Source organism: Chiloscyllium plagiosum, chromosome 11 (assembly GCF_004010195.1).
Source record: "Chiloscyllium plagiosum isolate BGI_BamShark_2017 chromosome 11, ASM401019v2, whole genome shotgun sequence".
Lineage (NCBI taxonomy): Eukaryota > Metazoa > Chordata > Chondrichthyes > Orectolobiformes > Hemiscylliidae > Chiloscyllium > Chiloscyllium plagiosum.
In genome coordinates this window covers 35,711,498-35,724,803 of record NC_057720.1, presented here as the reverse complement: position 1 = coordinate 35,724,803, position 13,306 = coordinate 35,711,498, and the positions used below count along the sequence as shown (strand labels likewise).

General features: G+C 39.7%; 1 protein-coding gene across 1 annotated transcript in view; it reads right to left on the bottom strand.

Moving 5' to 3' along the window:
* LOC122554292 (E3 ubiquitin-protein ligase RNF220-like) overlaps positions 1–13,306 on the bottom strand; it is a 309,819-nt gene that overhangs the window by 151,510 nt on the left and 145,003 nt on the right. The gene's annotated exons all lie outside the window — the stretch shown is intronic.

Sequence of the window (13,306 nt, the reverse complement as noted above, 5' to 3'; positions counted from 1 at the left end):
ATAGAGGTTTATAAGATGATCAGGGGAATAGATAGAGTAGACAGTCAGAGACTTTTTCCCCGGGTACAACAGAGTGTTACAAGGGGACATAAATTTAAGGTGAAGGGTGGAAGGTATGGGGGGGATGTCAGGGAGAGTGGTGGGGGCATGGAATGCACTGCCTGTGGGAGTGGCAGAGTCAGAATCATTGGTGACCTTTAAACAGCAATTGGATAGGTACATGGATAGGTGCTTAAGCTAGGACAAATGTTCGGCACAACATCGTGGGCCGAAGGGCCTGTTCTGTGCTGTATTGTTCTATGTTATTGATGTACAGCATGGAAACAGACCCTTCGGTCCAACACGTCCATGCTGACCAGATATCCCAACCTAATCTAGTCCCACCTGCCAGCAACCAGCCCATATCCCTCCAAACCCTTCCTATTCATATGCCCATCCAAATGCCTCTTCAATGTTGCAATTGTACTAGCCTCCACCACTTCCTCTGGCAGCTCATTCCATACATGCACCATCCTCTGCATGAAAAAGTTGCTCCTTAGGTGGCTTTTATATCTTTCCCCTCTCACCCTGAACCTATGGCCCTCTAGTTCTGGACTCTCTGACCCCAGGGAAAAGACTTTGCCTATTTACCCAATCCATGCCCCTTATAATTTTGTAAATCTCTATAAGGTCACCCCTCAGCCTCCGACACCCCAGGGAAAACAGCCCCAGCCTGTCCAGCCTCTCCCTATAGCTCAAATCCTCCAACCCTGGCAACATTTTTGTAAATCTTTTCTGAACCTTTTCAAGTTTCACAACATCTTATTCAAGACTGTGTAGATAGACTTCATTCCTTAGTCAAGGGATATAGGGAGTGAGCAAAAAAGTAGAATGAGACAGAAGATCAGATTATACAAGATCGTCATTTTGTATTAAATGACAGACCAGGATTGAAGGAACAAGTAGTCTGTTACTTCTGATTTCTTGCTTTTTTACTGTGTACTATAGATTAGGCACTGTCACTATGAGGCATCTACAGTTGAGATTAGGTTCACTTTCCAGTTAAATTGCTGGTTAGATTTTTACTTAAATCTTGGAACAACATATTTTGTCTTGGATTTATTAATGGAGTAACAAAATAATAAATTGATAGAATTAATATATAAGAGTCTTGTTGAACAACATTAAAAAAAAGTAAATTCCCTACAGTGCTGCCACTTTTCCTTTAATGCTATTCCAATGAATACTTACAAGTGGTTTGAAGCTAACCTTTAAAAGCACTATATTAACATTGAAGTGAAGGAAGCGACAACACCTATGCTTAAAAAATTCTTGAAGTTGAACTTCTGATCCAACCAGCGCATGTCATCCAAAGAGTTTAATCCAAAAAGTATAAATGCAAATGCACATTCAAGTACTTTTCAATTCAATTCACTTTTAAGTGGCCTCATATGTCGCTGTTGTTTAATTTGCCTATATATATATACATTTATATATTCTTCTTGTTAATACATTACTATTACAGATATTAATAATGTGTTTTAAATGAAGGAAATGGTTAGGCCAGGTTGGTGATCATCAATAACATTTTTATCAAACTGCTTGTGTTGTTCTGTAACATATTAATTCATATGTTATAAGCTGAAATGTGCAGGAAGACAGTAATTCTAAAATATAGTATGAGTATTTTGTCTTTATAGAAATGTAATCTAAGCCAAAGATATAGACTTTTCGATATATTATTAAACTATAGTGCCCTGTTTCCTTTCAACCTCAAAAGCATGTTTCGATGTTAATTATTTAATTTTACTGTTTCTTTATGGTCAGAACAATAAAATAGCATTTGGAAGAAAAAGTGCATTTCATGAAAAATATTGATTGCAACATCTAAAAGACTTGATTTCATAGAATCATAACCATGAGTAGGGAGTGAGGTCAAAGCCCATCGCATCATCTCTCCAATGGAGAAGAATGAAAAACTGCTTTCAAATAATAGTCTTGCAAGCACCATTCACATGTGGAAACTAAGGATATAAGGTCTATTTCTGTGATGTCACACTCAATTATACCCCTGATTATACCTTCCAACCTCCTCTCCTGTGAGGGATTTTGTTCTTTGAAACATATGATTGCAGAATTATTACAGTGAGTTCCAACAGAAATTCTCTGAGGACAAAGATGCAAAAAAGCAAGTAACAGCATTTCCGAGTCTTATGACACTGTACTTTCATCTGAAAGAACAGCATTGAACATTCCTTGAAATACTCTTTTAGTCACTGAATTAAGGTGTTACTCTAAGCATGTATCGTATAATTCAGTGCAGTTTAAAAAGACAGGATGAGTATTTGTATCCAAGCATTAGACACCATCTTACAGGAGAAAGTGAGGTCTGCAGATGCTGGAGATCAAAGTTGAAACTTTATTGCTGGAACAGCACAGCAGGTCAGGCAATATAGTGTTACATTATCAGGAGAAATAATGAGTTATGAGTTATTTATTAATTGTCACATATATTTCAAAATTGAGAAGTGTTTTGTTGTCACAATTCTGCTCCATTAAGTGTAAAAATAAAAAGAATAAAAGTAAATTACATAAACACAGTTCATATTCTGTACAATGAGTCTCACAAGTATTGTAACAGTCCCTTTGTTAAGTGACATGTTGTCACTGGTACAGAATGTGAACCAGCTGATTTTTATTGTGGTGGTGAGAGGCAGAAAGAGACAGAGAAGATGAGAGGCTGAGACCCAACCTGAACCAATAACCACTGTAAAATAAAACAGAAGCCTAGCCCTTGTTGTACCCAGGTCCTGGCACAAAGTGGTACCACTTATAGTATTTGTTATTTCTCTGCTTGCATGCTGAGAGATATGCTGGATACTGTTTCATTCAGCAGACGCTTTCAGTTGTTTTTTTTCTCTATTAGAAAATGTAACAGAGTACAAAGCACAAAGCTCAGGCTTCCAATTACAATGAGTGTTGCCGAAACAAAATACAGTCAGGCATTTATATACCACAGGAGAACACTATAAGTGCCTCTGTTTGTTAAATATTCAGTGCTTCGCAATATTATCTTTTCTTGCTATGAAAGAGTACTTTTGTCCTTTTGTGAGAAGAATCAACTTTTCTCCTTAAATTGATTCCCTGGGGAGAAATAAATATGCTTGCTAGCTTTTATTCAATTCTTATTTTTGAAAATACAATAAATTCGAGAATGAATCAAAGCTAAATGAAGACTTCCTGCTAAATGTCGTGGCACCTACAATTTTACATATAAATATACGTACACACGCACAATCATATGCAGAACACTGATAGGCACAGATGTATATATCAGACATATATATGCAATGCACACACAACCATATGCATAACAGACACAAATTCCATTGTGTACAGTATACACACACACACACACACAAACCATTCTGGAATTGTCTTTGTGCAGTTTAGATAGCCTACCATTTAGACTGCTTGAAGCTTTCTCACTCCAGTAGCCGAGCTATGCAATAGGTTTGCGGTTTAAAAAATTGCATTTTTAAATCCTAGTGTGGTCCACCATTCTTCCATCTTTCGAGTTAGAGATGTACAGCGCAGAAACCGACCCTTTGGTCCAACTCGTCCATGCCGACCAGATATCCTAAATTTATCTAGTCCCATTTGCCAGCATTTGGTCCATATCCCTCTCAAGGAATATCACAGTGTTCATCCAAGAAAATACATTTTTGCAGAGGTTCCTAGCAATGTGCCTGACTGAAAATTAAGGAATCAGGGCTGACCACCATATCAAACATTTGGAAACCAACTTCCTGGGGTATCTCATCAGAACTTCTGTGAGGGTAGCTTTTAGAAAGGAATGGAATCAATATTGGAATCTGATAGGATTTTTGCTGTCTTACTGGATGCAGTGGACCCCACAAAGGCCTATTCCAAAGCCCTGTGGCTTTATTAAAGAAGACAGTGAGATACTTTGCTCGATAGCTTGGAATTATAACAAACTAAACAGCAAGATCATTCACAGCATGACTAATAACAGCCCAGTCCCAATATTTACATTATTAAACAATAACCTCTCTTATTTCTTCTTTCTTGATTCTTATTTGGAAGCTTTGCACTCAGAAAGCCTGCACGTACAAATAGACCTGTTGGAATATAACCTGGTGTTGTGCGATTTTTAGCTTTGCCCACCTCCGTCCAACACTGGCTCCTCCAAAATATGTTAATAGACTTTAAGTGACACTTTGTAGAAGCAAATTAATGCAGATGCTGGAATCTGTACTGAAAACAACCAATGCTGGAGATCACTATGGGTCAGCCTTCATAGAGAGAGAGAAAGAGAGAGAGAGAGAGAGAGAGCGCAAGCTAACATTTCGAGTCTAGATGACTCTTCTTCAAAGCTGACGTAAAGTGTGGAGGGATAGCATTTATGCTATAGCTTGGGGTGGAGATAGCGAGTGTAGAGTGCTGAGAGAGAAAAGATATTAATAGTTCAGATTAAGTCTGAGAATGTGAGAATGGCAGAACAATGGTGTGTCGAACTGCCAGATTTGAAATGGGGTGGGGGGAGGGGAGAGAGGACTTGGTGACAAAGAGAGTAGAAAGCTAAAAGATAAGGAAAGAAATGGTTTACAATTTGAAGGTGTTGAACTCAATATTAAGTCCAGAAGGCTGTAAAGTGCCTAGTCTGAAAATGCGATGTTGTTCTATTGAAGGTGAGCGCACATTCACTGCAGAAATCAGAATAGATATAAATTTGACTGTGCCTCCTATAGAGTCAATAGGGTAAATTCTGACAGTGGATCGACATCAAGACAAGGTGCCCACTCTATTTGCTTGATGACCTTATAATCTGATAATATCAATATGACATCTAATTCATGTTCATACTTGGGCCTCAGTTTTTAGAATTTATTCATGGGATGTGAGCATTACTGGCTGGACCAGCATTTATTGCCCATTCCTAGCTACCCTCGAGAAAGTGGTGGTGAAGCTGCCTTCTTGAACCTTTACAGTCCAAATGTAGGTAGACCAACAATGCCATTAGGGAGGGAGTTCCAGGACTTTGACCTGGTGACATGGAAGGAATAGAGATACAGGCGGCACAGTGGCACAGTGGTTAGCACTGCAGCCTCACAGCGCCACAGACTCGGGTTCAATTCCCACCTCAGGCGACTGATTGTGTGGAGTTTGCATATTCTCTCCGTGTTTGTATGGGTTTCCTCCCACAGTCCAAAAATGTGCAGGTTAGATGAATTGGCCATGCTAAATTGCCCGTAGTGTTAGGTGAAGTGGTAAATGTAGGGGAATGGGTTTGGGTGGATTGCGCTTCAGTGGGTCGGTGTGGACTTATTGGGCCGAAGGGCCTGTTTCCACACTGTAAGTAATCTCATTTAATATTTCCAAGTCAGGATAGGCATGAGTCATTGTCATTGACAAATTGTTACAGTCTATTATTGCTGTAATAGGAGATTTAGAAATATTTCACATAATCAAGCAGAATTAGCATGGCTTCATGAAGGGAAAATCATGGCTGACAATATTTTAAAAATTCGTTCAAGAGATTACAAGCAGGATAGATAAAGGTAAACCAGTATTTGTAATATATTTAAATTTTCAAAAGATTTCTGATAAGGTACAGCACATAAGGCTATTTGATTAGGGTGTTGGGGACAGTTACTAGCGTGGATAGAGGATTAGCTAAATAATACTAGACAGAGCGTGAGGATAAAGTGGACTCTTTCAAGATGGGAGTCAGTTAACTAGTACAGTGTTACTCCTGTGATCAATGATGGGACCACAATTATTTACGATATACATCAATAAATCAAGTTTGGGGATGACACACAAAGAGACTGTGGAAGGTTAGAGACAAGCTAAGTGAGTAAGCAATAAAATATAATGGGAAATGTAAGGTTATGCACTTTGGCAGGAGACTGGAAGAGTTAAATGCTGTGTAAGTGGATAGAGACTGCAATGCGGAGGGATTTGAGATTCCTTACGTGAAACATAGAAAGCTATCATACAAGATCAGTGGGTAATATGGAAGGCAAATACACTGCTAGTCTTTATTTCAAAGTGAATGGAGTATAAAAATGGCAATGTTTTGCTAAAATTACACAAGGCACAGTTAGATCACACCTAGAATTGTGTGAAAAATTATGGTCTCTTTATCTTAAGCAATATTTACAGGTTTTGGAGGCACCCCATAGAAAGTTCACAAGGTTGATTCCGGGTATACATGCAGAAACAGAAATTGCTGGAAAATCTCAGCAGGTCAAGCAGCATCTGTGGAGAGAAATCACAGTTAACATTCTGAGTCCAGTGATCCTTCATCAGAAGGGATATTGCAGGATTTTCTGATGAGGACATGTTTTTTAAAAATGTATTCATTTGTGGGATGTGGGCATCACTGGCTGGGCCAACACTTATTGCCTATTCCTTGATGCCCCCTTGAGAAGATGGTAATGAGCTGCCTTATTGAAATGCTATAGTCCACCTGCTGTGGGTTGACCCTCACTGTCATTAAGGAGGTTGCGATGGGAAAACTTATACCCTGTACTCATTGGAGTTTAGAATAACACAAAGATAACCTTATTGAAATTTAAAGATTCTGAACAGGGCGGAAGGGGGGTGGGGGGTGGATGGTGGTGGTAGTGACATGATGGATTCAAAGTGGTTGTCTCCTCCTGAAGGGCAGTCTAAGACCAGAAAAAAGAGTTGCCCAGTTAGGACAGAGGTGAGGATGAATTTCTTCTCTCAGAGAGTGGTGAATCTGTAGAATTCCTTACCCCAGAAGGCTGCAGATGTTGGGTCACTAAGAACATTCAAGGATGGGGTAAACAGATTTGTAATCAGTAAGGGAATGAAGACGATGGGGGAAAGGCAGGAAAGTGGAGTTAAGAATTATCAGAGCAGATTCATTATCAAAGAATGACTTCATTGAATGGTAGAATGCCCAATCGATGTGTAGATTAAAGTGACCCATAATTGCAGACATCCCCTTTTTACATGTATAGTGATTATAATGAGGTCAGCCAGCTGGACTTCATAGGATACAAATTCCCTCATTGGGGCTGTTAATCTGGTCTAGGCTGACAAAAAAAGGAGTTAGTATCAGAGACACATTTTGGTAACTGATTTGGAATTAGGCAATACTAAAGTTGAGCACTGTTCATGTGTAAATAAATGGTGACTTGGTGATGGGATCCCAGCTTCTGTGGAGTTATTTCAGCATGTGTCTCTGATTTCCTGTTAATGCTATTCCTAACACCATCCCTACAGTTTGGGGTCAGTAAACAATCCCCAATAATGTTCTTTGTCCCTTGGCATTTCTCAGCTCCACCCAGACAGATTCCACACCTTCTTCATTATTGCATTAATTTATTTTATAACCACCAATGCAATTCCACTGCCTTTTCATTTTTATCTTCCTTCCTAAATATTGAATAATCCTGGATGTTCAGTTCCATTCCTGGTCACCCTGCAGCCATGTCTCTGTAATCCCAACTATATTTATGATTAATTCATCCGTGTGATTGCAAATGCTCTGTGCATCTTATCTTCTTGATATTGCCTGTCCTATTTCCACTGTTTTTCACTGAGTCCCTGTTTCATCTGGGCCCTCGATTTCACTGCCCATTGCTTTATTGATTCCCATTTATCTTTTATTCTTGTCCTTGATTCCCTCAAACTTATTGCATAATTTACTATCACCCTGCCATTATAGTTTAAAGCCTCCCCAATCACTCTAGAAAATACTCCACCAGGTCATCTATCCATATCTTACTTTGTATCATGTTGATTAAGGAGAGGGACCTGACGAATGTTGAGATTAGAGGTAGAAGTTTGATTACTCTGGATCATGTTGACTTAAGTAGAGAAGATATGTGGGTAGGCTAGAGGTTATTAAGGTGGACAAATCCCCAGGACCAGATGGGATCTATCCCAGGTTGCTAAGGGAGGCGAGAGAGGAAACAGCTAGTGCCCTGACAGTTATCTTTGGAGCATCCTTAAACACAGGTGAGGCGCCGGAGGACTGGAGGGTTGCTCATGTTGTCCCCCTGTACAAGAAGGGTAGCTCATGTTGTCCCCCTGTACAAGAAGGGTAGTAGGGATATTCTAGTAAGCCTGAACGTCAGTAGTGGGGAAGTTGCTGGAGAAGGTATTGAGGGATATAATCTATTTATATTTGGAAAAAAATGGGCTTATTAATGATAGGCAACATGGTTTTGTGTGGGGGAGATCGTGCCTTACCAACTTAATAGAGTTCTTTTAGGAAGTGATCAAGTTGATAAATGAAGGAAGGGCTGTAGATGTCATATGCATGGACTTTAGTAAGGCATTTGATAAGGTTCCCCATAGTAAACTAATACAGAAAGTGAAGTCACATGGTGTGCAGGGTGTTCTAACAAGATGGATAAAGAACTGGTTGAGAGAGACAGAGAGTAGTGGCTGAAGAGAGTTTCTCAAAATGGAGAAAGGTGGCCAGTGGTGTTCCACAGGGATCAATGCTGGGGCCACTGTTGTTTGTGATACACATAATTGATCTGGAAGAGGACACTGTTGGTATGATCAGCAAGTTTGCAGATGGCATGAAGATTAGTGGAGTAGCAGAAAGCATAGGGGACTGTCAAAGAATACAGGACAATATAAATAGACTGGAGAGCTGGGCAGAGAAGTGGTAGATGGAGTTCAATCCAGGCAAATGTGAGGTGATGCATTTTGGGAAGTCTAATTCTAGAGAGAACTACACAGTAAACGGAAGAGCCTTGGGAAAAGTTGATGAGCAGAGAGATCTGGGAGTTTAGGTCCATTGTACCCTGAAGGTTGCTGCACAGGTGGATAGAGTGGTCAAGAAGGCATATGGTGTGCTTGCTTTCATTGGATGGGGTATTAAGTAGAAGAGCTGGCAGGTCATGTTACAATTGTACACAACATTGGTTCAACCACATTTAGAATACTGTGCACAGTTCTGGTCGCCACATCACCAAAAGGATATGGATGCTTTGGAGAAGGTGCAGAGAAAATTTACGAGGATGTTGCCTGGTATGGAAGGTGTTGGCTATGAAGAGTGGTTGAGTAGGTTAGGATTGTCTTCAATAGAAAAAAGGAGATTGAGGGGGGACCTGATTAAGATCTACAAAATCATGAAGTGTATAGATCGAGATAGTCAAAGAATACAGGACAATATAAATAGTGTATAGGGTAGATAGAGATAAGCTTTTTCCCAGGGTGAAGGATTCATTAACGAGACGTCACGCTTTCAAGGTGGGAGGTGAAAAGTTTAAGGGGGGTACACGTGGCAAGTACTTCACACAGAGGGTGGTGGGTGTCTGGAACGCGTTGCCAGCAGAGGTAGTAGAGGCAGGCATGGTAGATTCATTTAAGATGCGTCAGGACAGATGCATGAGAATATGGGGAGCAGAGGAATACAGATGCTTAGGAATTGGGTGACAGGTTTAGACAGTGGATTTGGATTGGCTCAGGCTTGGAGGGCCAAATTACCTGTTCCTGGGCTGTAAATTTTCTTTGTTCTTTGTTTGTTCTTACTCAAGTGTAACTGGCCCAGTTTATATTGGTCCCATCTCACTCAGGACCTGTCCCAGAACTCTGAATCTTCCCCATTCCACCATCTCTTCACCCACTCATATCTGACATATCCTACTACTTCTACTCACTATCATGTGGCACTAGTAGTAAATCTGAGGTCTTCCTGTTCAACTTACTTCCTAACTATCTACACCTTGCTTTTAGGACCTATCCCTTTCTTTCAACCTATGCTGTTTGTTAGTAGAAAATAAGGACTGCAGATGCTGGAGATCAGAGTCAAGAGTGTGGTGCTGGAAAAGCACAGCTGGTTGGGCAACATCCGCGGAACAGGAGAATCGACGTTTTGGGCCTAAGCCCTTCTGGCTATTCACTCTCCTCCTCCAGAATGTCTTATAGCCACTCACAGACATCTTTGACCCTAGACAACTTACTATGCTGGAGTCTTGTTTGCAGCCATGGAAAAGCATGTCTATTTCCCTTACAATTGAATCCCCTGTAATCAATATATTCCCACATTTTTAACTCCTCCCCTGTGCTGCAGTACCAAACGTGCTGCAACAAATTTGCCTGTCCCTTTCCCCTGAGAGGCCATTCCCCTCAATAGTATCTAAAGCAAAGCAGTTAGCAAGGAATAACCACAGGACACTCCTGGTCAGCATGAAGTAGCTGAAGACGGTTAGGCCTAGGACAGGTTGCACTGAGTAGTGATCAACCAATACTAATCACAGTACTTCTAGGCAGTTCACAGTTTGGCAGGTTTGGAAATCTAGTGGGCCAGCTGCTCATCATAAGTCTACAACAGCCCCTTAAACAGGAGACCTGGAAACATTGGGGGTGAAAATGCAGCAGGATATTTCAAGATCAGGAAATTTTAATGAGCATGGCTTCAGGCAGAGAGTTGGAGTTAAGGAAGCATTTAAAGCTCAAAGCTCCCAAAGGTATCATGAAAATGAGTGCCATACCTGTTTCCAGCTTTCCCTGACTAGAGCTAAGGATCCTTTTAAATTGCATTATAAATTGATGACTCCTGGTCTATACAGGCCACGACTTGCAGGATGGGTTAATGACTCCATAGTGAAAGAGTTGATTAATGTGAAAATGGCCTGTTGGCTTTATTTCAATGCTTAAAAGCCTGTTATAAAGTGGGTACCTGGGCCTCCCAAATCAAAGTCTGTCCAAAATTGGAATTCTAGTAGTCAGTTAGCAGGAAGTTTTCATATTTTTTGTACAGCTATCAATGTATGCACCTACAGGAGCAAGACTAAAGTAGTCCATTTGATTTAATTAATTTTTAATGTGGCAGAAATTGATCTTTTTTAGGAGGCTTGAGCCCAAAACCACTACCCATTCAAGGGAATGGAGAGAGGATTCAGGTAGAGATAATTAAATAATTTAATTGGGTAGCACGGTGGCTCAGTGGTTAGCACTGCCTCACAGCGCCAGGGAGCCGGGTTCAATTCCAGCCTCAGGCAACTGTGTGCACATTTTCCCCATGTTTGCATGGGTTTCCTTTGGGTGCTCAGATTTCCTCCCTTAGTCTAAAGATGTGCAGGTTAGGTGAATTGGCCATGCTTAATTACTCCTATAAGGGTAATATCCAAAGATGTGTAGGGTAGATGCATTAGTCAGGGGAAATATAAAGTAAAAAGGGTAGGGGAATAGGTCTTGGTTGGATACTCTTTGGTGGATTGGAATGGACTTGTTGGGCCAAATGGCCTCTTGCCACACTGTGATTCTATGAATAAGGTTTCAAATTGAGATCAGAGAGTGGATATATAAGTTTTCAGATAAAGTCAAGGGTGCATATTTGGAAATGAAATCTAATTCTATCAAATTTATTTACAGTGTAGCCTATCCTATAAATTCTCTTCATCCCACATAGTGTTTGGGAATTTCTGCGGAGCTGCTTAGATTTCATTGGAACTAAATTTGTGTGCGATGTTTCTAAGACTTGATGTCAAGGTTTATTCAATCTTTGTCATTTTGTTATAGGAGAAAATAATCTTGTTTTATTTAGTAAGGTCAATGGATGTGGTTTCGATGTGCTTTATCTCAGCTACACTTCACTCAATTCTTAAATTTGGACTACTGACAGATTCAGCATACACAAAAAATAATCCACCTTTACTTAAAGAAACAGTGTCATCATGTTGGATGGGTATTTCTGAAAGGCTCTGGCCTTGGGATAGCCCACTCTGAAAGTAGCCATGTTTCCTGGTCTTTATGTCCAATGACTCCTATTGGAGTGTGCACATGCAGAAAAAAAAAAGTTGGTTAACGTGCAATAGCCATGGTGGAGCAATAATACTCTAGTCCAGGCTCTCCCATAAAACATTGCCCCATCATGAATCAAAACCTTTAAAAGATAATCTGCCAAGAAACTAACAAAAGGAGAAAAGACAAAATCAGCTCCTTCAACTCATCATTGAAGCTAAGGAAAAATACAATTGAAAACTTTGAAATATGTGACCATTATAAATTATAATGTAATGTAATTTGAAGTTTTTATAAGCAGATGAAGTTGCAGATGAAGCCCTGTTAAATCCTTATGTTGAAAGTTGTTCTAACACTACACATTTAGAATTTGCTTAGTTTAAACTAAAGATGAACATTGAAAAATGTTGAATTAGCAGAAAACATCAAATTTATTCCATTAGAACATTGTAGATAAATCCAGCTGAGTTTCCAAAGCATGTGATCTTGGATATTTTCTCGCCAAAAAACTCCCAGAAACATATCCTGCCAACAAGAAATGTTTATCAAATAGGGCACTTTTAGTTTGATCCTTTCGTAATTAACGGATCTACCATTTTCACTTTAGCTGCCTTCCTGTAACTAAAAATGTGAAAATAAGGTGTCATTGGTCTAATGATTTAATATATTGAGGCCTGATATATTATGCTGTAGAATGTTTGTACTTGCTTTCATGGGCATGATCATCCACATACTCAATTACAAACCTCAGTCATATTGATGCGAGGAGGCACTCAATGGAAATCTGTTACTTTTCCACAGAGACAGAAGAAAAATCAGATCGAAATCATGTAAACCACAATCCTGACCCTTGAATTGACTGAGTTAAAACAGGCTTGGTGGAAAGAATGGGAGTAGGCTATCTGCTGTGCTTCATGTAAAAGGTAGAAGATCTGAGTGATGAAATTAATGTACAAATGTCTTACTGTTGTGGGAATGGGATACTTTGGAAATTTTACAAGCAGTCAACTTCACAAATCGGAAATTCTAACCAGCACAGTCAGATGATTCAAGAGACGAGCAAGTATAAAGAATTTCAAAGGAAAAAATCATGCTCTGCCAACTCATGAAATAAGGATTTAAAAATAGAGTTACCAATTTATTTTGACTGCTTGCAACTATTAATGTTTTCTCTCTTGCCCAGTAATAAATATCAGCTTGATATGTAAAAACTGGGAGTTGACTTGGAAATAAGCAAGTGCTTGCAGCTATAAAATGTATTGCCCATTTCATTTTTTTTCTTTTTTTTGTAGCAGCATACCAATGCTATTTCTCATCTTGCACCCCCTCACCTCCCCCAACACCCCACAGCAACTTTTAAAATGTGATACTGTAAGGTCCAATTTTGGACAAAGCATTTTCTGTTCAACCCTTTCATTCATCTTTTCCTAATGCCAATGAAACATTCATATCTTTCAGAGAATGTTTAAAGATGTGTTTGACCCTCCCACACACTTGCTTCATAGCTCACAGCCCCGCATTAAGACATTTTCAAACTGCATTAGGAAATAATAAATCTGTGGGG